The 27,898-nt window shown below is 35.7% G+C and overlaps 1 protein-coding gene across 3 annotated transcripts in view; it reads left to right on the forward strand.

Annotated features, from left to right (window-relative positions):
- Positions 1-410: 410 nt before the first annotated feature.
- The window catches only part of LOC143076460 (uncharacterized), a 32,907-nt gene continuing 5,419 nt past the window's right edge, over positions 411-27,898 (forward strand). Inside the window, exon 1 of one of the 3 annotated variants that reach the window (XM_076252249.1) lies at positions 411-540. The gene's annotated coding sequence lies outside the window, so the exon portion shown is untranslated. Of the gene's footprint in view, positions 541-22,781; positions 22,880-22,990; positions 23,053-27,898 lie in introns of those variants that run through there. The other 2 variants (XM_076252250.1, XM_076252251.1) reach the window with 2 other exon arrangements.

Genomic DNA, 27,898 nt, shown 5'->3' on the forward strand with positions numbered 1-27,898 from the left:
TATCCAACAGACAACAAACAGCTGAAATTATAGAAAACATTTATACGTGCGATGAGCCTGCATGGCCTATTTATTCTTGACCTGGCAGAGACTGGATTCAATAAGCAATACATCCTACACACCTCCTTCAGAGCCAGTAACGAAACTCTTCTTAAAATAAATCTATTCAGATATAAACAAAACCAAACCATGCAGATTATGTCCTGAAGGAATATTTATTGATATACGGTAAGTATATCACACGGGACAAAACCTTGCAATAAATTGCAATGCGTCTTATTCTTTAAAAATTTATCCAAATTCAATTAATTTTCCTTATACAATGTGTCAGACTAATGATAAAGTGTATAACTTATTGAACGGTTATTTCTTAAGGTGATCAATAGACTTAAAGTCAATTTTAACATGAACGTATGGGATTATAGGTGGGATATCTACAATATAAACATATACACGATAAACATTAATGTTGATTTACTAGACAATACTGGTGTAAGGAGGTTTAACTCAACGATCAAGTAAAGTTCACAGAAGAATTAGGTAAGGTGATAAACAAAATAGACATTTTCTTTTTAAATATTTAATTGACGCCTTGTGTTATTTTATATTTATTTTTTTTATTAAGGTTTTGTTTTGTAATTTAGGAGACATTGTACATTTTCTGTTAAACAGTTTAAATGACGCTTTATATTATAGTTTTTGTTTTTTATGAAGTTGTTTTGTAATTAACGATTTACGATAAAAGTTTTAAGATTAAGTTCACGGTAAAATTAGGTAAGTTCATACACAAAACTAACATTTTCTTTTTAAATATTTAAAGGACACTTTATAAATATTATTCGTTATTTATGAAGTTGTTGTTTTGTAATTTAAAATTTACGATCAGTGATGTTATTGAGATCATTGATATTCAGATTTGTTTGCATAATTTTAAGTAAACTAATATGATTAATTCTGCTCGTGTTATACGAGTTATATATAAATACAAGATTGTCTTTAATATAAAAAGTAAAATCACAACAATACTAAACTCCGAGAAAAATTCAAAACGGAAAGTCCTTAATCAAATATAAGAGGGTCTGATGTGGTTAACAGAATTAAATAGAGAATAACGAATATAAAATTAAAAAAAAAACCAGGGAAAGTGGGTACAAAATAGAAAAGAATGAATTGTTATTATATAAAGAAATGCAAATTACTGGCGAAAAGTCAAAACTCTTATAAGATAGTATGTACTCTTAAAAAGCACAACATGTCGTTTCAAAGAAAAAAAGTATTAATGTTTCCGAAATATGTGAAAATTTTCCAGAAATATTTGTTCATGCTATTTTTATTGTACACAAACTAACACTACAATCCCCTTGAATTTAACAGACATACATTTGTCTATTCTGAAGCCAAAAAGAGTTGAACTTTTTTTATGGATTTCCCAAACTTCAGGTGTCGATTTTTTCCTTATTTAGAAGGTTGTAAGTGGGCTTTTTATAATGGGTCAAAAATATTGAACCGTGAAAAATGGCCAACAAAGTTAAAGATTGCAGTAATGATAATCCTCCCCGCCTCCAATTCCCCCCTCCCACTCACACACACAAAAATACAGACCCTGATAAAGGATTTTTGTGGGTTTTGTAATATGCATCCTTAAAGAAAATGTTTGCGTACTAAATACAATGAAGAAAGACTTCTTCTTCTTCTTTCAGTAAGCGGCCACCGTCAACTGGTTGACTATTCTGCCACATTTATGGAGTGCGCGCATGAATAAAATTTGTAATTCAACAAAATCCAAAACTAGGTGAAATGTATATACCGGTGCAAATAAAAACATGTCATCTTAATTTACTGACGGAGCTGAGCCTTCAAAGAATCATGAGTCGGGGCAGAGACCTTCCAGTTGGGCAAGGTGTTCCAATCTCTTATTGTTCTAGGATAGAATGACTCCTTCCGAACTGTTGTTTTGAATTATGGAATTCTGAATACTTTTTCGTTGTTATTCCTGGAAGGACGTTCATTTGTTATAATATCAGTTTATTTGATGTATTTATTTGTTATTTTGTTATCAAGCTTATACATCATTATTAGTCTGCTTTGTTTTCTCTTTTCTGTGGTGTAGTCCATTCTTGATGTTCAATAATGTCACTAACAGATGAAGTGTTGTGGTATCTGTTAGTAACATACCTTGCTGGTCTTCTTTGAACCATTTCCAATCTATGGATATCATTTTGTTGGGACGGGTCCCATACTGAACTAGCATATTGTTCCAATAAGGTTTCAACTCCCATGAAGCTATCTGGCTAGACTTACTTGGTCAACGCATGTAGTGTTTTTTTTTAACTAACGATGGTATATTTGCATGTTCTTTGTATTATATACGTTATATGTAGTTCCTTAAAAACTTGAGAGTTTTTAGAAATTATAAATTCAAACAGTGTTCAAGCAATTCTTTTTTTTTTGGACCACTCCAAAATGAATGAATATTTTGGTGTTTCCGTCCTAAACAGTTTGGTTGCATTATCAGAGCTACATGAAACTTGGTTTCAAGCTTTGTTTTGGCATGGTGTACTGCGAAATGTATTGAAAGATTAGTCGCCTATCAACTTCCTGTTAATCGGGTCCCAGTTAACATTTCAAATGATTTACATTGAGTTCTGAGATTACACCGTTTTAAACACAAATCAATTAATAACGATAAAGAGGATCAGCACCTATAAAACAAAAGATAAAATATAAACATAAATAATAAACATTACACCTGCTTACACAATGCGTGGTTGAAATCAGACATACATCTACATGTTGTACTAGTCATAAAACAAAGGATAACATATAAACATCAATAATAAACAGTACACCTTTTAACACAATGCCTGGTTCAAATCAGACCTATATCTGCATGTTGTTTAAGTCATGTGCAACAAATCCGATATTATTTGTATGCAGATATTTTATAGAAATATTAGATACAATATAAATCAATAAAAACATTGAATGCTATACAATTTTAATTCGTGATCAATACCATCTTTATTTATAAGTTGTACAATTAATGCGGATTTTCTTGATGCATATCCAAATACCTTTACTAGGTTACTAGACTTATTTTAAATGAATGCATGTAAATACATCGTGTGGGTATGTCAAATTAGAAAGTAATTGATAGTTTGTTTAGAGGAATATTTTAAAAGCTTCACATTTATCTAAATGTTTCATGAGGCTAAAACCTTTCAACACTTTAATGTATATATGTCAATATATAATCCTTTTAATTATCTCTTTGAAATTAGTTCAAACACTTAAAACCGTATCTGACAGAAGAAAAAAGGTTAATGTTCATTTTTGTCGATCTTTTCCTTTTAAGAGTTAGTGTTAACCTTTAACTATGAAATATTTATGAGTTTGTACTTTCCTTGCTACTTTGTGTCATTTAGGTTTATATTCTTATCATTCCAATGCCTATATGAATAATAAAAATAAATATTTTAATTTCAAATTATTATTTTTAACTCATTTGTAAAAAAGACCGAGTGTTTTGATTGCAGTCGTCATCTAAATAGCACACGAATGTCGTTTACACGATGTAAAGGTTTAAGTCTAAATTGAAAAGTCAAGACAATCCGTCGCATCAAATAAATGGATGTCAGTAAAACAGTATAATAACACGAGGTGATGTGTTAAGCGTTAACAAACATGTTTAACAGCGCCACAATCTTTTTTTGGCTGTCCCAAGTCATATCCCTGTGATTAAATATTTGTCGTTGGTTCATGTTTGTCCTATTTGTTTTTTCGTAAATTGAACTGTTATGAATAAAGCCGCTGGTTTACTCGTTTGAATTATTTCGCTCGAGTGGGCGTTTTCGTGATAGCTCACACTGGGTTTGGGGTTTTCTCATGGTTAAAGACCGTACGTCTTGCTGATATTCACGTCATTTGAACTTTTGTGGATATTTGTCTCATGTGCAATAATACCACATCTCCTTATTTTTAGATTCATATTTCATACGATAAGCTGTATGATTCCAAACGTTTAATCTTCGTTGAATCAATAAACATGGCATTATCTATTCATTGACAAGTAAAATAATTATTCCGCAAACTGAAACGTAAGAACACGGTATGCAACAGCGCTATTTCAATTTTCTATGGAATCGATGAGATCAACTGATTAAAATCTCAGTTTGTGATATTTTTGTCAGGGATCAGTTTGGATCTTACAGCACTGTGAATCAATGTATATAGGTACATCAAGAATTTGTGATAACAAATGTCACTTTTCCTGAGTATTGAATTAATAATATGTTATACCATTGTAATTTGAGAGTATATTTGTACTGAATAAAGTAGTTAAATTTAGTCAAAGCGGTACAGAAACTTCTTGCATGTCCAGTTCCAGTCCATCTGTACCCATCTACTTTGTTTTGATCAGTTTTGATAGTTTATAACAAGAAATGGTGACTCGCTTGACGGGTGATTCATACTAGACCAGAGATCTTGTCTTCTCAAATAACCTGGTCTCTACAAGTTCTGAGTTCGCACTAAGGGTTTTTAATCTCAATGTTTAGCTGATTGTTTTCAATCGAGAAAACCAACGACAGGATTTATGCAACAAACAACAAATATGACAGACAGTGACCAACAACAGCAATTGAATAAAAAAGCTCGTGACTTGGTACAGGCAATTGCTTCTGTATTTTCGGGCCCTTTAATACAATACAATTGAATCTTGAACTTAAATCCTAATTCAAAATCAATAAATAGCAGTGAATATCGTATAAATTATAGTCATTTAAGTCATTAGTGTTTAACACGAGAAAAATATTGAATATAAGATACATCAAATCGGTCATGTTAGCATGGAATCGATATATATATATATATTGGAGAAGTCCAATTTCAATCAGTCTAGTTTTATAAATTGTGTATATCAACTAATTTATTTAATTTTATTGAGTGGTTATTGAGAAGGGGATTTACTGGTTTACAGGATAAAGATAAAACATAACTTGAATTCTTAACGTACAAGGTAAAAGTCTCAAATGTTTTAATTTTAGATTATTAGTTTATTGTTTTTTTAGGTGAAATATTGATTACCAATTTTATTTCTCTGACATTATAAAGTGCTTTAAGTACGTAGAAGATAAAAGTTCTCTTAATGATGAGCAAAAATCAGGCTGTAAATTCAGCTATTAAAGGCCCCGGTATGAAACAATTCAAAGTAGAAAACCAACGGCCTGATTTATAACAAAACACTCAACGGAATAGAAATATGATAGACAGCGACCAATGACAATCACTTAATTACAGGGAAAACAGGAAATGAGGTCTTGCGGGACCCGGGAAATGACAAAAAAATGAGAATTGCTTACGTACATAGTGTTAGCGGGATACGGGAATCTGACAAAACAGTAAGAGGGATCCGGGATCGGAACCCCCCAATGAGACCCCCTATAGAAAGTGGTGGGTGAACATATGTAGGGGCACCCAGCCACTAACCTGGCATAGTGATACTATAATATAACATGATAACAAAGTCGAAAATTTAGTCTTGTCAGATCGACACAAAGCTCGACAACAACAAATGGAAGTTGTTAACGACCTTGACTGGCAATAAAGCCCTTGCACGATCAGCTAGACAAAAACAACTAATAAGACACAAATAAATACTGATCTGAAAGCCCTCCCACTAAATAAAAGCTGGTTCAAAGCAATTGCGATTTATAAATAAATCATGTTTGCCAAGACTGAAGTATCAATCAGATGGGCGTCAAGTTGGTTACCTATTCCCTATTCCCTATTCGTTACCTATTCCCTATTCCCTATTCGTTGCCTATTCGTTACCTATTCCCTATTCCCTATTCGTTGCCTATTCGTTACCTATTCCCTATTCCCTATTCGTTACCTATTCGTTACCTATTCCCTATTCCCTATTCGTTACCTATTCCCTATTCCCTATTCGTTGCCTATTCGTTACCTATTCCCTATTTCCTATTCGTTACCTATTCCCTATTCCCTATTCGTTACCTATTCGTTACTTATTTGATTTTTAATATCCTTCCCCCTTTTTAATTATGGCATGGAATAGTTTAATATGGCTGCCGTTACCATGGAAACGGCACAATTGTGAAAAAAATGAGTTTTTGGTTTTTGGTGAACTGTTTGGATATGCTTCAACTCAGAATCATCATATTTTAAAACAATGTAGGTGCCTACTATATACAGGTGTTGGATGATTTTGGCGATCATTGGAACTACTATGTTGCCATGGAAACTACACCAAAATTTTCAAAATTCTAAAAATGCTTAAAACTTCATGAAACTTCACAGTAATGATGAGCAACATTGGAGTTGGAATTTCCAAAATAGGTCTTGTTACCATGGAAACAATGCAAAAAGGTCAAAAATTTCAAAAATAAGAATTTTCCGCAAACTGGATGAAACTTTACAGGAATGGTAACTGGCATAGGCAGAGTTGGATTTTGAAGTTAGAATTTTCAAAATGGCCGCCGTAACCATGGAAACAGCAAAAATATCAAAAATTCAAAATGTTCAAACTTAATGAAACTTTGCAAAAATGTTACTAGACATCTGTAGATGCTCTCTTTGACTTTGGAATTGTCAAAATGGCTGCCGCTCACCTGGTAATAGGGGGAAGGGGTGCCTTCCGTTATTGCTAGCAATTACAAATCTAGTTGTTAATAGTCTTACATATGGTAATAGTTCTGAATTGGTTGAGGTAAAATGATCTTTTTATGACCTATTTATATGTGTTTGTGCTCAACCGATCCTTTTACTTCATGTTCGATACGCATTTGTTCCTTACTTGTTTTTTTATACGTTCTACCTTTTAACTGCTTTATGTCCGTATGTTTGAAGATGGATCTTGGTTCTAAGAGATGAAATCACCGTGTTAGCGCTTGCAAAAAAAAGAAGATGTGGTATGATTGCCAATGAGACAACACTCCACAATAGACCAACATGACACAGAAATTATCAACTATAGGTCACTGTACGGCCTTCCACAATGAGCATAGCCCAAACCGTGTAGTCACCTATAAAAGGCCCAGACATGACAACCTCACACAATTCAAACAACAAAACTGACGGCCGTATTTCATATACCAAAAAATAAACGGATATATGTAACACAAAAACAAACGATAACTACTTAATTTCAGGCTCTTGTCTAGGGACAGGCACATACTAACATAATGTGGTGGGGTTAAACATGTAAGCAGGGTCTACATCGTTTCGGAGCATGCTATTACCTTGTTGAATTCGTTCCATAACTCGCTTATAATTCGCTTGTAATACGTGTATCATACGTTGCACCTTTTAAAACATGATTTTTAATTGTTTTGTTGTCTCTGGTGGTAGATTTGGGTTCTCACAGGTGATATAACTCTATAAGCGCATTTGTACCTGTTCCAGCGCTCGGATAATACCCTGTTACTTTTTCGTTCCTGATTCGCTTTTAATGCGCGAGGTATACGTTGCACATTGAAATAAATCGTTTTTTAATTGTGTTTATGTCTCTGGTGGTAAGAATGTGTTCTTAGAGATGAAATGACTCTATTAGCACGCATGTACCCGTTCCAGCGCTCGCTTAATACCCTGTTACCTATTCGTTACCTATTCGTTACCTATTCACTTATAATACGTTTGTTGTACGTTGCACCTTTTAGAAAAGGATTTTTAATTAAGTTCATATCTCTGGTGGTAATAATGTGTTCTTTTAGATGAAATACCCCTATTAGCGCGTATGTACTCGTTCCAGCGCTCGGATAATACCCTGTTACTGATTCGTTCCCTATTCGCTTTTAATGCGCGGGTTAAACGCTGCACCTTGAAATAAATCGTTTTTCAATTGTGCCCATGTCTCTGGTGGTAACAATGTGTTCTTAGAGATGAAATGACTCTATTAGCACGCATGTACCCGTTCCAGCGCTCGCTTTATACCCTGTTACCTATTCGTTACCTATTCGCTTATAATACGTTTGTTGTACGTTGTACCTTTCAGAAAAAGGATTTTCAATGGTGTCCGTGTCTCTGGTTGTAACAATGTGTTATTAGAGATGAAATGATCCTATTAGCGCGTATGTACCCGTTCCAGCGCTCGATAAATACCCTGTTACCTATTCGTTACCTATTCACTTATAATACGTTTGTTGTACGTTGCACCTTTTAGAAAAGGATTTTCAATTAAATTCATATCTCTGGTGGTAACAATGTGTTCTTAGAGATGAAATGACCCCATTAGAGCGCATGTATCCGTTCCAGCGCTCGGTAAATAACCTGTTACCTATTCGTTACTTATTCGCTTTTAATGCGCGGGGTATACGGTGCACCTTGAAATAAATCGTTTTTTAATAGTGTTCAGGTCTCTGGTGGTAAGAATGTGTTCTTAGAGATGAAATTATCCTATTAGCGCGCATGTACCCGTTCCAGCGCTCGGTTAATACCCTGTTACCTATTCGTTACCTATTCGCTTATAATACATTTTTTTATACGTTGCACCTGTTAGAAAAGGATTTTCAATTATATCCAGGTCTCAGACGGTAACAATGTGTTCTTAGAGATGAAATGACCCCATTAGAGCGCATGTACCCGTTCCAGCGCTCGGTAAATAACCTGTTACCTATTCGATACCTATTCGCTTTTAATGCGCGGGGTATACGGTGCACCTTGAAATAAATCGTTTTTTAATTGTGTTCAGGTCTCTGGTGGTAAGAATGTGTTCTTAGAGATGAAATGACCCTATTAGCGCGCATGTACCCGTTCCAGCGCTCGGTTAATACCCTGTTACCTATTCGTTACCTATTCGTTACCTATTCGCTTATAATACATTTTTTTATACGTTTCACCTGTTAGAAAAGGATTTTCAATTATGTCCATGTCTCAGGTGGTAACAATGTGTTCTTAGAGATGAAATTACCCTATTAGCGCTCATGTACCCGTTCCAGTGCTCGGTAAATAATCTTGTTACCTAGTCGTTACCTATTCGCTTTTAATGCGCGGGGTATACGCTGCAACTTGAAATAAATCGTGTTTTAATTGTGTTCATGTCTGGTGGTAACAATGTGTTCTTAGAGATGAAATGACCCCATTAGAGCGCATGTACCCGTTCCAGCGCTCGGTAAATAACCTGTTACCTATTCGTTACTTATTCGCTTTTAATGCGCGGGGTATACGGTGCACCTTGAAATAAATCGTTTTTTAATTGTGTTCAGGTCTCTGGTGGTAAGAATGTGTTCTTAGAGATGAAATTACCCTATTAGCGCGCATGTACCCGTTCCAGCGCTCGGTTAATACCCTGTTACCTATTCGTTACCTATTCGCTTATAATACATTTTTTTATACGTTGCACCTGTTAGAAAAGAATTTTTAATTATGTCCAGGTCTCAGACGGTAACAATGTGTTCTTAGAGATGAAATGAACCCATTAGAGCGCATGTACCCGTTCCAGCGCTCGGTAAATAACCTGTTACCTATTCGTTACCTATTCGCTTTTAATGCGCGGAGTATACGGTGCACCTTGAAATTAATCGTTTTTTAATTGTGTTCAGGTCTCTGGTGGTAAGAATGTGTTCTTAGAAATGAAATTACCCTATTAGCGCGCATGTACCCGTTCCAGCGCTCGGTTAATACCCTGTTACCTATTCGTTACCTATTCGTTACCTATTCGCTTATAATACATTTTTTTATACGTTGCACCTGTTAGAAAAGGATTTTCAATTATGTCCATGTCTCAGGTGGTAACAATGTGTTCTTAGAGATGAAATTACCCTATTAGCGCTCATGTTCCCGTTCCAGTGCTCGGTAAATAATCTTGTTACCTATTCGTTACCTATTCGCTTTTAATGCGCGGGGTATACGCTGCAACTTGAAATCAATCGTGTTTTAATTGTGTTCATGTCTGGTGGTAACAATGTGTTCTTAGAGATGAATGATCCCATTAGAGCGCATGTACCCGTTCCAGCGCTCGGTAAATAACCTGTTACCTATTCGTTACTTATTCGCTTTTAATGCGCGGGGTATACGGTGCACCTTAAAATAAATCGTTTTTTAATTGTGTTCAGGTCTCTGGTGGTAAGAATGTGTTCTTAGAGATGAAATTACCCTATTAGCGCGCATGTACCCGTTCCAGCGCTCGGTTAATACCCTGTTACCTATTCGTTACCTATTCGCTTATAATACATTTTTTTATACGTTTCACCTGTTAGAAAAGGATTTTCAATTATGTCCACGTCTCAGGTGGTAACAATGTGTTCTTAGAGATGAAATGACCCCATTAGAGCGCATGTACCCGTTCCAGCGCTCGGTAAATAACCTGTTACCTATTCGATACCTATTCGCTTTTAATGCGCGGGGTATACGCTGCAACTTGAAATAAATCGTGTTTTAATTGTGTTCATGTCTGGTGGTAACAATGTGTTCTTAGAGATGAAATGACCCCATTAGAGCGCATGTACCCGTTCCAGCGCTCGGTTAATACCCTGTTACCTATTCGTTACCTATTCGCTTATAATACATTTTTTATACGTTTCACCTGTTAGAAAAGGATTTTCAATTATGTCCATGTCTCAGGTGGTAACAATGTGTTCTTAGAGATGAAATGACCCCATTAGAGCGCATGTACCCGTTCCAGCGCTCGGTAAATAAGCTGTTACCTATTCGTTACCTATTCGCTTTTAATGCGCGGGGTATACTCTGCAACTTGAAATAAATCGTGTTTTAATTGTGTTCAGGTCTGGTGGTAACAATGTGTTCTTAGAGATGAAATGACCCCATTAGAGCGCATGTACCCGTTCCAGCGCTCGGTAAATAACCTGTTACCTATTCGTTACTTATTCGCTTTTAATGCGCGGGGTATACGGTGCACCTTGAAATAAATCGTTTTTTAATTGTGTTCAGGTCTCTGGTGGTAAGAATGTGTTCTTAGAGATGAAATTACTCTATTAGCGCGCATGTACCCGTTCCAGCGCTCGGTTAATACCCTGTTACCTATTCGTTACCTATTCGTTACCTATTCGCTTATAATACATTTTTTTATACGTTGCACCTGTTAGAAAAGGATTTTTAATTATGTCCAGGTCTCAGACGGTAACAATGTGTTCTTAGAGATGAAATGACCCCATTAGAGCGCATGTACCCGTTCCAGCGATCGGTAAATAACCTGTTACCTATTCGATACCTATTCGCTTTTAATGCGCGGGGTATACGGTGCACCTTGAAATAAATCGTTTTTTAATTGTGTTCAGGTCTCTGGTGGTAAGAATGTGTTCTTAGAGATGAAATGACCCTATTAGCGCGCATGTACCCGTTCCAGCGCTCGGTTAATAACCTGTTACCTATTCGTTACCTATTCGTTACCTATTCGCTTATAATACATTTTTTTATACGTTTCACCTGTTAGAAAAGGATTTTCAATTATGTCCATGTCTCAGGTGGTAACAATGTGTTCTTAGAGATGAAATTACCCTATTAGCGCTCATGTACCCGTTCCAGTGCTCGGTAAATAATCTTGTTACCTATTCGTTACCTATTCGCTTTTAATGCGCGGGGTATACGCTGCAACTTGAAATAAATCGTGTTTTAATTGTGTTCATGTCTGGTGGTAACAATGTGTTCTTAGAGATGAAATGACCCCATTAGAGCGCATGTACCCGTTCCAGCGCTCGGTAAATAACCTGTTACCTATTCGTTACTTATTCGCTTTTAATGCGCGGGGTATACGGTGCACCTTGAAATAAATCGTTTTTTAATTGTGTTCAGGTCTCTGGTGGTAAGAATGTGTTCTTAGAGATGAAATGACCCTATTAGCGCGCATGTACCCGTTCCAGCGCTCGGTTAATATCCTGTTACCTATTCGTTACCTATTCGCTTATAATACATTTTTTTATACGTTTCACCTGTTAGAAAAGGATTTTCAATTATGTCCACGTCTCAGGTGGTAACAATGTGTTCTTAGAGATGAAATGACCCCATTAGAGCGCATGTACCCGTTCCAGCGCTCGGTAAATAACCTGTTACCTATTCGATACCTATTCGCTTTTAATGCGCGGGGTATACGCTGCAACTTCAAATAAATCGTGTTTTAATTGTGTTCATGTCTGGTGGTAACAATGTGTTCTTAGAGATGAAATGACCCCATTAGAGCGCATGTACCCGTTCCAGCGCTCGGTTAATACCCTGTTACCTATTCGTTACCTATTCGCTTATAATACATTTTTTATACGTTTCACCTGTTAGAAAAGGATTTTCAATTATGTCCATGTCTCAGGTGGTAACAATGTGTTCTTAGAGATGAAATGACCCCATTAGAGCGCATGTACCCGTTCCAGCGCTCGGTAAATAAGCTGTTACCTATTCGTTACCTATTCGCTTTTAATGCGCGGGGTATACTCTGCAACTTGAAATAAATCGTGTTTTAATTGTGTTCAGGTCTGGTGGTAACAATGTGTTCTTAGAGATGAAATGACCCCATTAGAGCGCATGTACCCGTTCCAGCGCTCGGTAAATAACCTGTTACCTATTTGTTACTTATTCGCTTTTAATGCGCGGGGTATACGGTGCACCTTGAAATAAATCGTTTTTTAATTGTGTTCAGGTCTCTGGTGGTAAGAATGTGTTCTTAGAGATGAAATTACCCTATTAGCGCGCATGTACCCGTTCCAGCGCTCGGTTAATACCCTGTTACCTATTCGTTACCTATTCGTTACCTATTCGCTTATAATACATTTTTTTATACGTTGCACCTGTTAGAAAAGGATTTTTAATTATGTCCAGGTCTCAGACGGTAACAATGTGTTCTTAGAGATGAAATGACCCCATTAGAGCGCATGTACCCGTTCCAGCGATCGGTAAATAACCTGTTACCTATTCGATACCTATTCGCTTTTAATGCGCGGGGTATACGGTGCACCTTGAAATAAATCGTTTTTTAATTGTGTTCAGGTCTCTGGTGGTAAGAATGTGTTCTTAGAGATGAAATGACCCTATTAGCGCGCATGTACCCGTTCCAGCGCTCGGTTAATAACCTGTTACCTATTCGTTACCTATTCGTTACCTATTCGCTTATAATACATTTTTTTATACGTTTCACCTGTTAGAAAAGGATTTTCAATTATGTCCATGTCTCAGGTGGTAACAATGTGTTCTTAGAGATGAAATTACCCTATTAGCGCTCATGTACCCGTTCCAGTGCTCGGTAAATAATCTTGTTACCTATTCGTTACCTATTCGCTTTTAATGCGCGGGGTATACGCTGCAACTTGAAATAAATCGTGTTTTAATTGTGTTCAAGTCTGGTGGTAACAATGTGTTCTTAGAGATGAAATGACCCCATTAGAGCGCATGTACCCGTTCCAGCGCTCGGTAAATAACCTGTTACCTATTCGTTACTTATTCGCTTTTAATGCGCGGGGTATACGGTGCACCTTGAAATAAATCGTTTTTTAATTGTGTTCAGGTCTCTGGTGGTAAGAATGTGTTCTTAGAGATGAAATGACCCTATTAGCGCGCATGTACCCGTTCCAGCGCTCGGTTAATACCCTGTTACCTATTCGTTACCTATTCGCTTATAATACATTTTTTTATACGTTGCACCTGTTAGAAAAGAATTTTTAATTATGTCCAGGTCTCAGACGGTAACAATGTGTTCTTAGAGATGAAATGACCCCATTAGAGCGCATGTACCCGTTCCAGCGCTCGGTAAATAACCTGTTACCTATTCGTTACCTATTCGCTTTTAATGCGCGGAGTATACGGTGCACCTTGAAATTAATCGTTTTTTAATTGTGTTCAGGTCTCTGGTTGTAAGAATGTGTTCTTAGAAATGAAATTACCCTATTAGCGCGCATGTACCCGTTCCAGCGCTCGGTTAATACCCTGTTACCTATTCGTTACCTATTCGTTACCTATTCGCTTATAATACATTTTTTTATACGTTGCACCTGTTAGAAAAGGATTTTCAATTATGTCCATGTCTCAGGTGGTAACAATGTGTTCTTAGAGATGAAATTACCCTATTAGCGCTCATGTTCCCGTTCCAGTGCTCGGTAAATAATCTTGTTACCTATTCGTTACCTATTCGCTTTTAATGCGCGGGGTATACGCTGCAACTTGAAATCAATCGTGTTTTAATTGTGTTCATGTCTGGTGGTAACAATGTGTTCTTAGAGATGAATGATCCCATTAGAGCGCATGTACCCGTTCCAGCGCTCGGTAAATAACCTGTTACCTATTCGTTACTTATTCGCTTTTAATGCGCGGGGTATACGGTGCACCTTAAAATAAATCGTTTTTTAATTGTGTTCAGGTCTCTGGTGGTAAGAATGTGTTCTTAGAGATGAAATTACCCTATTAGCGCGCATGTACCCGTTCCAGCGCTCGGTTAATACCCTGTTACCTATTCGTTACCTATTCGTTACCTATTCGCTTATAATACATTTTTTTATACGTTGCACCTGTTAGAAAAGGATTTTTAATTATGTCCAGGTCTCAGACGGTAACAATGTGTTCTTAGAGATGAAATTACCCCATTAGAGCGCATGTACCCGTTCCAGCGCTCGGTAAATAACCTGTTACCTATTCGATACCTATTCGCTTTTAATGCGCGGGGTATACGGTGCACCTTGAAATAAATCGTTTTTTAATTGTGTTCAGGTCTCTGGTGGTAAGAATGTGTTCTTAGAGATGAAATGACCCTATTAGCGCGCATGTACCCGTTCCAGCGCTCGATTAATACCCTGTTACCTATTCGTTACCTATTCGCTTATAATACATTTTTTTATACGTTGCACCTGTTAGAAAAGAATTTTTAATTATGTCCAGGTCTCAGACGGTAACAATGTGTTCTTAGAGATGAAATGACCCCATTAGAGCGCATGTACCCGTTCCAGCGCTCGGTAAATAACCTGTTACCTATTCGCTTTTAATGCGCGGAGTAAACGGTGCACTTTGAAATTAATCGTTTTTTAATTGTGTTCAGGTCTCTGGTGGTAAGAATGTGTTCTTAGAAATGAAATTACCCTATTAGCGCGCATGTACCCGTTCCAGCGCTCGGTTAATACCCTGTTACCTATTCGTTACCTATTCGCTTATAATACATTTTTTTATACGTTGCACCTGTTAGAAAAGGATTTTCAATTATGTCCATGTCTCAGGTGGTAACAATGTGTTCTTAGAGATGAAATTACCCTATTAGCGCTCATGTTCCCGTTCCAGTGCTCGGTAAATAATCTTGTTACCTATTCGTTACCTATTCGCTTTTAATGCGCGGGGTATACGCTGCAACTTGAAATCAATCGTGTTTTAATTGTGTTCATGTCTGGTGGTAACAATGTGTTCTTAGAGATGAATGATCCCATTAGAGCGCATGTACCCGTTCCAGCGCTCGGTTAATACCCTGTTACCTATTCGTTACCTATTCGCTTATAATACATTTTTTATACGTTTCACCTGTTAGAAAAGGATTTTCAATTATGTCCATGTCTCAGGTGGTAACAATGTGTTCTTAGAGATGAAATGACCCCATTAGAGCGCATGTACCCGTTCCAGCGCTCGGTAAATAAGCTGTTACCTATTCGTTACCTATTCGCTTTTAATGCGCGGGGTATACTCTGCAACTTGAAATAAATCGTGTTTTGATTGTGTTCAGGTCTGGTGGTAACAATGTGTTCTTAGAGATGAAATGACCCCATTAGAGCGCATGTACCCGTTCCAGCGCTCGGTAAATAACCTGTTACCTATTCGTTACTTATTCGCTTTTAATGCGCGGGGTATACGGTGCACCTTGAAATAAATCGTTTTTTAATTGTGTTCAGGTCTCTGGTGGTAAGAATGTGTTCTTAGAGATGAAATTACCCTATTAGTGCGCATGTACCCGTTCCAGCGCTCGGTTAATACCCTGTTACCTATTCGTTACCTATTCGCTTATAATACATTTTTTTATACGTTGCACCTGTTAGAAAAGGATTTTCAATTATGTCCAGGTCTCAGACGGTAACAATGTGTTCTTAGAGATGAAATGACCCTATTAGCGTGCATGTACCCGTTCCAGCGCTCGATAAATACCCTGTTACCTATTCGTTACCTATTCACTTATAATACGTTTGTTGTACGTTGCACCTTTTAGAAAAGGATTTTTAATTCAGTTCATATCTCTGGTGGTAATAATGTGTTCTTTTAGATGAAATACCCCTATTAGCGCGTATGTACTCGTTCCAGCGCTCAGTTAATACCCTGCTTCTTATTCGTTCCTTATTTGCTTTTAATGCACGAGGTATACGTTGCACCTTGAAATAAATCGTTTTTTAATTGTGTTCATGTCTCTGGTGGTAACAATGTGTTCTTAGAGATGAAATGACCCTATTAGAGCGCATGAACCCGTTCCAGCGGTCGTTTAATACCCTATTACCTATTCGTTACCTATTCGTTACCTATTCACTTATAATACGTTTGTTGTATGTTGCACCTTTTAGAAAAGGATTTTTAATTGTCTCCATGTCTTTTGTGGTAACAATGTGTTCTTAGAGATGAAATTACCCTATTAGCGTGCATGTACCCGTTCCAGCGTTCGGTAAATACCCTGTTACCTATTCGTTACCTATTCACTTATAATACTTTTGTTGTATGTTGCACCTTTTAGAAAAGGATTTTTAAGCAACGAATAAGTAACAGGTTATTTACCGAGCGCTGGAACGGGTACATGCGCTCTAATGGGGTCATTTCATCTCTAAGAACACATTGTTACCACCAGACATGAACACAATTAAAACACGATTTATTTCAAGTTGCAGCGTATACCCCGCGCATTAAAAGCGAATAGGTAACGAATAGGTAACAGCTTATTTACCGAGCGCTGGAACGGGTACATGCGCTCTAATGGGGTCATTTCATCTCTAAGAACACATTGTTACCACCTGAGACATGGACATAATTGAAAATCCTTTTCTAACAGGTGAAACGTATAAAAAAATGTATTATAAGCGAATAGGTAACGAATAGGTAACAGGGTATTAACCGAGCGCTGGAACGGGTACATGCGCGCTAATAGGGTAATTTCATCTCTAAGAACACATTCTTACCACCAGAGACCTGAACACAATTAAAAAACGATTTATTTCAAGGTGCACCGTATACCCCGCGCATTAAAAGCGAATAAGTAACGAATAGGTAACAGGTTATTTACCGAGCGCTGGAACGGGTACATGCGCTCTAATGGGATCATTCATCTCTAAGAACACATTGTTACCACCAGACATGAACACAATTAAAACACGATTGATTTCAAGTTGCAGCGTATACCCCGCGCATTAAAAGCGAATAGGTATCGAATAGGTAACAAGATTATTTACCGAGCACTGGAACGGGAACATGAGCGCTAATAGGGTAATTTCATCTCTAAGAACACATTGTTACCACCTGAGACATGGACATAATTGAAAATCCTTTTCTAACAGGTGCAACGTATAAAAAAAATGTATTATAAGCGAATAGGTAACGAATAGGTAACGAATAGGTAACAGGGTATTAACCGAGCGCTGGAACGGGTACATGCGCGCTAATAGGGTAATTTCATTTCTAAGAACACATTCTTACCACCAGAGACCTGAACACAATTAAAAAACGATTAATTTCAAGGTGCACCGTATACTCCGCGCATTAAAAGCGAATAGGTAACGAATAGGTAACAGGTTATTTACCGAGCGCTGGAACGGGTACATGCGCTCTAATGGGGTCATTTCATCTCTAAGAACACATTGTTACCGTCTGAGACCTGGACATAATTAAAAATTCTTTTCTAACAGGTGCAACGTATAAAAAAATGTATTATAAGCGAATAGGTAACGAATAGGTAACAGGGTATTAACCGAGCGCTGGAACGGGTACATGCGCGCTAATAGGGTAATTTCATCTCTAAGAACACATTCTTACCACCAGAGACCTGAACACAATTAAAAAACGATTTATTTCAAGGTGCACCGTATACCCCGCGCATTTAAAGCGAATAAGTAACGAATAGGTAACAGGTTATTTACCGAGCGCTGGAACGGGTACATGCGCTCTAATGGGGTCATTTCATCTCTAAGAACACATTGTTACCACCAGACATGAACACAATTAAAACACGATTTATTTCAAGTTGCAGCGTATACCCCGTGCATTAAAAGCGAATAGGTAACGACTAGGTAACAAGATTATTTACCGAGCACTGGAACGGGTACATGAGCGCTAATAGGGTAATTTCATCTCTAAGAACACATTGTTACCACCTGAGACATGGACATAATTGAAAATCCTTTTCTAACAGGTGAAACGTATAAAAAAATGTATTATAAGCGAATAGGTAACGAATAGGTAACGAATAGGTAACAGGGTATTAACCGAGCGCTGGAACGGGTACATGCGCGCTAATAGGGTCATTTCATCTCTAAGAACATATTCTTACCACCAGAGACCTGAACACAATTAAAAAACGATTTATTTCAAGGTGCACCGTATACCCCGCGCATTAAAAGCGAATAGGTATCGAATAGGTAACAGGTTATTTACCGAGCGCTGGAACGGGTACATTCGCTCTAATGGGGTCATTTCATCTCTAAGAACACATTGTTACCGTCTGAGACCTGGATATAATTAAAAATCCTTTTCTAACAGGTGCAACGTATAAAAAAATGTATTATAAGCGAATAGGTAACGAATAGGTAACGAATAGGTAACAGGGTATTAACCGAGCGCTGGAACGGGTACATGCGCGCTAATAGGATAATTTCATCTCTAAGAACACATTCTTACCACCAGAGACCTGAACACTATTAAAAAACGATTTATTTCAAGGTGCACCGTATACCCCGCGCATTAAAAGCGAATAAGTAACGAATAGGTAACAGGTTATTTACCGAGCGCTGGAACGGGTACATGCGCTCTAATGGGGTCATTTCATCTCTAAGAACACATTGTTACCACCAGAGATATGAATTTAATTGAAAATCCTTTTCTAAAAGGTGCAACGTACAACAAACGTATTATAAGTGAATAGGTAACGAATAGGTAACAGGGTATTTATCGAGCGCTGGAACGGGTACATACGCGCTAATAGGATCATTTCATCTCTAATAACACATTGTTACAACCAGAGACACGGACACCATTGAAAATCCTTTTTCTGAAAGGTACAACGTACAACAAACGTATTATAAGCGAATAGGTAACGAATAGGTAACAGGGTATAAAGCGAGCGCTGGAACGGGTACATGCGTGCTAATAGAGTCATTTCATCTCTAAGAACACATTGTTACCACCAGAGACATGGGCACAATTGAAAAACGATTTATTTCAAGGTGCAGCGTATAACCCGCGCATTAAAAGCGAATAGGGAACGAATCAGTAACAGGGTATTATCCGAGCGCTGGAACGAGTACATACGCGCTAATAGGGGTATTTCATCTAAAAGAACACATTATTACCACCAGAGATATGAACTTAATTAAAAATCCTTTTCTAAAAGGTGCAACGTACAACAAACGTATTATAAGTGAATAGGTAACGAATAGGTAACAGGGTATTAAGCGAGCGCTGGAACGGGTACATGCGTGCTAATAGAGTCATTTCATCTCTAAGAACACATTCTTACCACCAGAGACATAAAAACAATTAAAAAACGATTTATTTAAATGTGCAACGTATACCCCGCGCATTAAAAGCGAATCAGGAACGAAAAAGTAACAGGGTATTATCCGAGCGCTGGAACAGGTACAAATGCGCTTATAGAGTTATATCACCTGTGAGAACCCAAATCTACCACCAGAGACAACAAAACAATTAAAAATCATGTTTTAAAAGGTGCAACGTATGATACACGTATTACAAGCGAATTATAAGCGAGTTATGGAACGAATTCAACAAGGTAATAGCATGCTCCGAAACGATGTAGACCCTGCTTACATGTTTAACCCCACCACATTATGTTAGTATGTGCCTGTCCCTAGACAAGAGCCTGAAATTAAGTAGTTATCGTTTGTTTTTGTGTTACATATATCCGTTTATTTTTTGGTATATGAAATACGGCCGTCAGTTTTGTTGTTTGAATTGTGTGAGGTTGTCATGTCTGGGCCTTTTATAGGTGACTACACGGTTTGGGCTATGCTCATTGTGGAAGGCCGTACAGTGACCTATAGTTGATAATTTCTGTGTCATGTTGGTCTATTGTGGAGTGTTGTCTCATTGGCAATCATACCACATCTTCTATTTTTTGCAAGCGCTAACACGGTGATTTCATCCCTTAGAACCAAGATCCATCTTCAAACATACGGACATAAAGCAGTTAAAAGGTAGAACGTATAAAAAAACAAGTAAGGAACAAATGCGTATCGAACATGAAGTAAAAGGATCGGTTGAGCACAAACACATATAAATAGGTCATAAAAAGATCATTTTACCTCAACCAATTCAGAACTATTACCATATGTAAGACTATTAACAACTAGATTTGTAATTGCAAGCAATAACGGAAGGCACCCCTTCCCCCTATTACCAGGTGAGCGGCAGCCATTTTGACAATTCCAAAGTCAAAGAGAGCATCTACAGATGTCTAGTAACATTTTTGCAAAGTTTCATTAAGTTTGAACATTTTGAATTTTTGATATTTTTGCTGTTTCCATGGTTACGGCGGCCATTTTGAAAATTCTAACTTCAAAATCCAACTCTGCCTATGCCAGTTACCATTCCTGTAAAGTTTCATCCAGTTTGCGGAAAATTCTTATTTTTGAAATTTTTGACCTTTTTGCATTGTTTCCATGGTAACAAGACCTATTTTGGAAATTCCAACTCCAATGTTGCTCATCATTACTGTGAAGTTTCATGAAGTTTTAAGCATTTTTAGAATTTTGAAAATTTTGGTGTAGTTTCCATGGCAACATAGTAGTTCCAATGATCGCCAAAATCATCCAACACCTGTATATAGTAGGCACCTACATTGTTTTAAAATATGATGATTCTGAGTTGAAGCATATCCAAACAGTTCACCAAAAACCAAAAACTCATTTTTTTCACAATTGTGCCGTTTCCATGGTAACGGCAGCCATATTAAACTATTCCATGCCATAATTAAAAAGGGGGAAGGATATTAAAAATCAAATAAGTAACGAATAGGTAACGAATAGGGAATAGGGAATAGGTAACGAATAGGAAATAGGGAATAGGTAACGAATAGGCAACGAATAGGGAATAGGGAATAGGTAACGAATAGGGAATAGGGAATAGGTAACGAATAGGTAACGAATAGGGAATAGGGAATAGGTAACGAATAGGCAACGAATAGGGAATAGGGAATAGGTAACGAATAGGCAACGAATAGGGAATAGGGAATAGGTAACGAATAGGGAATAGGGAATAGGTAACCAACTTGACGCCCATATCAATTGATTCAGTACACATCCAACGGAGTAAGTGTAGAAATTAGAAGAGATGTAACCTAATTCACTTGAATTTGTATATTCACTAGGTGATATGAATTCGACGAAAAATAAAGAGGCAAATGATACCAAAGGGACATTCAAACGCACAAAAATAAACTGACATCGCCATGAAACCTTATTCCAATTTGGACATATTATACTTAAGGATTACCGTAAGCAACTTTCTACACCTTTCGTAATTGATAAATTGATATGACATTCGGTACTTTTCATTATCGATGAAGAAAATTAAGACATAATACTACAATTTGACATGTTTTGTACTGTATATCTAGATACAATTTTGGTATTGGTTAAGAAAAGCCTGTTTTCTAAGGTCACAACTTAAAATTGGCAACATATATTTTAATTACAAGTTCGCATTTTAGGCATAGTTGATGAAATAGTTTGCAGTAAAAAAAATAAAAGTCTATAAAGTAGACATATTTTCCTCTAAGAAAACTTGGTTTATTGGTTCTGCAGATATTTAATGTGAATTTTCATTTAAAAGAACCAACTTATAAGAATATAACTGATAAATATTGATATTGTTGCAAATGATGATTATTTTTGGTTGTTTAAAAAAAAAAAAAATTGCCATTTTAAGGGGATGTAACTCTAAAACAGTGCATTTTTTGAAGGCTTCTACATGGAATTTTCCTATTTTGTATTTTAGCCGAAAAAAACATACGGTGACCCTATCTTTTCTTTTGATACCCTCAAAGCATTGTCTGAAAGCTATCTTTTCCTTAAGTATTTAACAATTCTTAAACTACATGAAATATATACATTTTGAATGCTGTTTATAGTTAAATCCAAGTTGATTCTTATAAAATGACTCAAACAGTTCTAATAATGTTTGAAATTGAGAATTATCAACACGACGGGTGCCACATGTGGAGCAGGATCCACTAACCCTTGTGGAGCACCTGAGATTACCACAAATTTTTTTTATGGGGTTCGTGTTGCTTGGTCGTTAGTTTTCTCTTTTGAATTGATTCATATTTTGGTTTGCATGTGCCTCTTATAACTGACCATATAGTTACGTTGTAACCCCACACCCCACATTTGATTGAGTCAATTGAAGTCTTACTACAGAAAAAAATCTTCGATTGCAACATCTGTGTTAAATTGTAATGCCATTATTTACACATACTCAATTTTATAAATTGCTTCAATTATTTCGTATTGTAACATACAATTAGAGGTTTTTAAGAGCAATTATCATAAAGTTTGTATACTGCTACTTTAAATTCCTTTCTTAGTTATAGTAGGTATATGGTCTAATCTTATTTTTGTTAAGATCACCGATTGACCTGATAAGGTAATGCGAACTATAATTCATATGCATATTAACCAGATTACGGATTATTGTTTAAGATGGATTAGGTTACTTTGGATTATCATATAGCAGGACATGTAACAAGGTAAAAAAAAATTTAGTCCATGTACTTTAATCTCATTTAAATTAGTATATCTGAGTAGACGTATTTTACATTGTAATTGAACAATTAAACGATTAAGTTCATAAACGTATATAATTTCAATTTTTAAATCGTATGGGTTACTTTTGCATGTGTTACATTGAAAATACTGTACAGTAAGTTATTTTATTTAATTTCTTCTAACTTTCAATCCAGGACAGATTTCCCTATAACATATCTTATTATCTTTGCAATGTATCGTTAAAACTGATATACATGTATCGGAATATTTATGAAATATTTGCTACTGGACGATAGACAAGCAAAAAATCAGCCGATGGCCATTCATATTTGGTTTGAATTCATATCAAAGAAACGACTATTTAATTTCAAGGGGGTGGTGGTATGTTTTTCTCCTAAAAAATTATTCTGATCCCCAATATGATTAAAAAATAATGTGGTCAAGGAGAAGACAAAATACAATCTAGATTTTCCACATATCTGATAATGTTAAATTTTGGAGAATAATTTGATTGGTAGTGTCGAAAAAACTGAGAAAAAAATATGGCTCCGACAAAAAAAAACAGACCCCCCCCCCCCCCCCCCCCCCCCAAGAAATTACCTAATAATGTTACATTGATTTGTCATTATAATTTATAATTATATTAGTTGACCTACATGAGCATATCTTTTATATCTAAAAATGTCATATCTTTCACTTCTTTACTCGTGTCACAAATTTAAAACCTTAAATTTCTTGTATATATAATTAGCATACATTTTATTATACACATTAGATAACCTTAAAAATCATAAGAATTCAAACGTTAGCAAAACAAACTTTTAACACGAAAAGAAACATGTGGTTAGTGGCGTATGTAATTCGGGAATTACAAGAATTTGCTGTTAAAAATGCACATCATTTAGCCTTTTTTTTTACGGAAAAGAAAAGATTAAGTGAATCCATGGACAAAGTTAAATATATCGAGAAAAAAAAATAAACACGCCATTAACTAAATGATCTTACGAAAATGGACATTGACTGGTGGGTGTTTAACACAGCGAGAAAATCCCGCAACTGGAGGTGCTCAAGATTTCGGAAAATGTCCTGATGCTAATATCTTATTGAATATTTAATTTTGGATGTAACGCGTCTTTTGATTGGCTGACGTTATTTTGTTATGTCGAAATAACATAAAAAATGTGGTGCACACTGTTAAATAACCCGCTACGCGCGTTATTCAGTGTGCACCAATTTTTTTATGTTATTTCTTCATAGACAGAAAAAATATTACAGTCATTCCTTAAATACAAATGTTAAACACCGTACCGTTATAGCATTATTTGTTTCAAAATAACCAATTTGAAAGTCTTAAAATATATAATGTGTTTTAATCATTTTCAAGTACGGCCTTTTGTAGAAATCTCTTCTAAGTAAATGGATGTTAAGAATTTGAAGTTGTATATAATGGTACAGTTAATGTTTCCAGTTATTCATACTTATCGATAAACTTAGATATTCCATTAGACAGATTAAATTTCGTTTTTAGCAAGTAAACATAAAGGTATTTATTGGTCAATTATGAACGAAATGCAAATTGAACCGTCTATACATTTAAGAACTTTTTAGTTACACCCTGATAAATATTGTTATTTCCTGAATTGTTTAAATATTTAACAGCTTTTCATAAGTGTATCCAATTTAGCAAACGACTGCAATAAGCATCAATGTTTTTTCTTTAGTGCATATACATTTAGGACAAAACTTCAATGGTCACTTAACATTCAGGTACAACTCAATTCAAAATAGCTATTTAAAAGCTATCTACGGAGCTACTTTGGCTTTTTAATAAAGATAATCATTACGTATGGAGTATGCAAAGGCACTTGTCATGAATATTACATTAATCCGAACCCTTTTCATTTATTCATTTGGTTTTTTTCTTTAGTGGATAATTTTAGCACAAAACTTAACATAGTCATTCAAAAGCTATTTGCTGAGTTACTTTGGCTTTTCAAAAAGGATTATTAATGTGTTTTGGATCTTAAAAGACACATGTTCATTGTAATGACAAACTTTTCATACTAATACGAAACAATTTATGTAACGGTTCAATTTTGTACTTAACTTCTTCACATAGAAAAATAAAACACTTGAAGTTCATTTACTGGTTGATATTTTTTGCTGGATACAATTGTAGATAATGTTTCATTGTATTTTGAAAACTTTGGTCGATGATTTGAAACAGTCTTTTAATTTTGTTGAGTAGATGAAGTATTTATCTTTGAAAATGTATTTAAATTTCATTGTGTCTGAAATGTTTATAAAAATTTGGTATATGGATTTCTGACTTTTTAGGTCAATTTTAAAAGAAGATTAGAACAACTCTCAAAAGCACGTTTTACCGTGTTTATCTTGGGTTAGTAAAATATAATTGATCCTTGTCTATTAGTTTTTATACGCCCGTCAAAATTTTGACGGGACGTATTATGGTATACAAATGTCCGGTGTCCGTCCGTCTGTCTGTCCGTCCGTCTGTCTGTCCGGCGTAAACATGTCGCACCGTAACTTGAGAACGACTTATCCAAATTTCATGAAACTTAATATAGTTGTTTCTTATGATGGTCAAATGATCTGTATACTTTTTGGAGAAAATAAGATTAAAACTTTTTGAGTTACCGCACTTTGTAACTAAAACAGGGGTGTGTTTTTTTCACATGTCGCACCGTATCTCAAAAACGATTCTTGATTATGGCTTAAAACTTTAAACACTTCTTAGTTATATTAATCTTAATATCTGTATACTTTTTGGTGATGATTCAAAATTTTATTTTTGAGTTATTGAGTATTTTGTAAAAAAGGGGGAGGGGTTTTTTACATGTCGCACCATATCTCAAAAACGATTTATGATTATTGCTTAAAACTTTACACATGTCTTTGTTATATTAATCTGAAGATCTGTATACTTTTTGGTGATGATTCAAAATTTCGTTTTTGAGTTATTGAGTATTTTGTAAAAAAGGGGGAGGGTTTTTTTACATGTTGTGCCGTATCTCAAAAACAATTTATGATTATTGCTTAAAACTTTACACACTTCTTTGTTATATTAATCTAAAGATCTGTATACTTTTTGGTGATGATTCAAAACTTTATTTTGGAGTTATAGAGTATTTTGTTAAACAGGGGAGGTTTTTTTTACATGTCGCATCGTATCTCAATAATAATTAATGATTATTGCTTAAAACTTTACACACTTCTTTGTTATATTAATCTAAAGATCTGTATACTTTTTGGTTTTGATTCAAAATTTTATTTTAGTGATATTTAGTTTTTTGTAAAAAAAAAAAACAGGGTTGGGGGTTTCACATGTCCCGCCGTGTCTAAAAAACAATATATGGATATTGCTTAAAACTTTCTCAGAAACTGTTTATGATTATTGCATAAAACTTCCACACAAGACGTCGGGCGTATCATGCGCTCATGGCGCAGCTGTTTATTTTGAAAGTGTAATATGTTTCTGAAGTTAAAATTTTATATCTAATTATTTCAGATGTTGATGAACTATTTACTTAATATGGACTATTCAGATGGATAATACCAATTATTCTATAATGAAATTCGTGTTGTTTCTTTTCGATTATTGTGTATAATTTAAACATAAATGTGTTGGCTTTTTAAAACGAAGTATAGAACAACGGTAGTTAGCAGAGCGTTTTTTTTTTTTTTTTACGTATTATGGGTTTTCGTATCTATTTATATAAGAATATGAAGATTGATGGCTATTTGTTAAACGTGCAGTGTCAAATACTTCATACATGGTCAGGCGGAAAACAATTTAACATAAAATGCATTAGGTATAGGTTCTAAAAATTGAATAGTCGGGAAATATAAAAGATTTGCAAAAGTCACTTCAATATCAGGGGTATGTTGGATAAGGGTTTTACTGCCATACAACAAGCTATCCACGGTCCGACTAAAGCGTTGTTGTTTTCTACTCCCTGGTCGGGTTGTTGTCTCTTTGACACATTCCCCATTTCCATTCTCAATTTTATTGTAGGGATAATGTAAGCGTTTATGAGCGTGACAGTTTCTTCCTACGAGGATCCTTCTTGAAAGCAACGTCCCCATTCCAGCCTTGAACGTGACAACGTACGTAAACATCAAGCACAGCAAAAAAAAAACCGCATTGCACGGTAAACTTGTGCTTGAGCAATATGTCTTTAATTTATTCACAGTTAATTTTCCTATTTTATTATTGCTTATTTTGTATAATGTTCCATCTACGAAGTTCACAATAACAAGATTTTTGATAAATATGTCGATTTTGACTATGTTGACTCTAAGGTTTAAATAACAAAGGAAAAGTGATCACACCTTCGCTCCAGATTTTTTTTTTGTCGATTGCATTTAATCTGACCATAATACACTGTTTCGGCACGCAAAGCAATTAGATAAATAATTATGTTTTATTTTTGTTATAAGTCAATGTAAATATGACCTAACATTGAACTTCCTTGAATATTCTATGGCATAGTTGATCAATTAAAAGGTCAACTGCCAGTAATTGTTTCCTTTCTGTGGTTTAATTAATGTTCATATATCGGTTATAGTTCAAAGAGAAGTAATTTTGCATTTTCTTTCCCTCTTCAATCTATGTATTGCAATACCTAAGATTCGAATTGGTTCTTTGGAATTTCTTCAACTTCAAAGTACTTCACTATAAGTATTTTTTCTCTATACGATTTGCAAAGACTGGTGCTTAATTAGATAGGTTCCCTGTCCTTTATCTGTTTTGCTCGTTGACAGATACCCGTATATTAGTTTAAACATATTTATTTATAGTGGATTTGGAAACATAATGCAACTTATATTTGCGGGTGCGAGTGCTACCTTTTAGGATGTATTTTACGTGCAAGAGATATGGCACTCTCTTAACACGGGTCAGCCATTTATCGTCCCCTTGGCTTCCGACGGACTATAATCGTTTTCTCACGACCATACTCGCAAATGGTGTCAAGGGA

Source organism: Mytilus galloprovincialis, chromosome 5 (genome assembly GCF_965363235.1).
Source record: "Mytilus galloprovincialis chromosome 5, xbMytGall1.hap1.1, whole genome shotgun sequence".
In the NCBI taxonomy this organism is placed as follows: domain Eukaryota; kingdom Metazoa; phylum Mollusca; class Bivalvia; order Mytilida; family Mytilidae; genus Mytilus; species Mytilus galloprovincialis.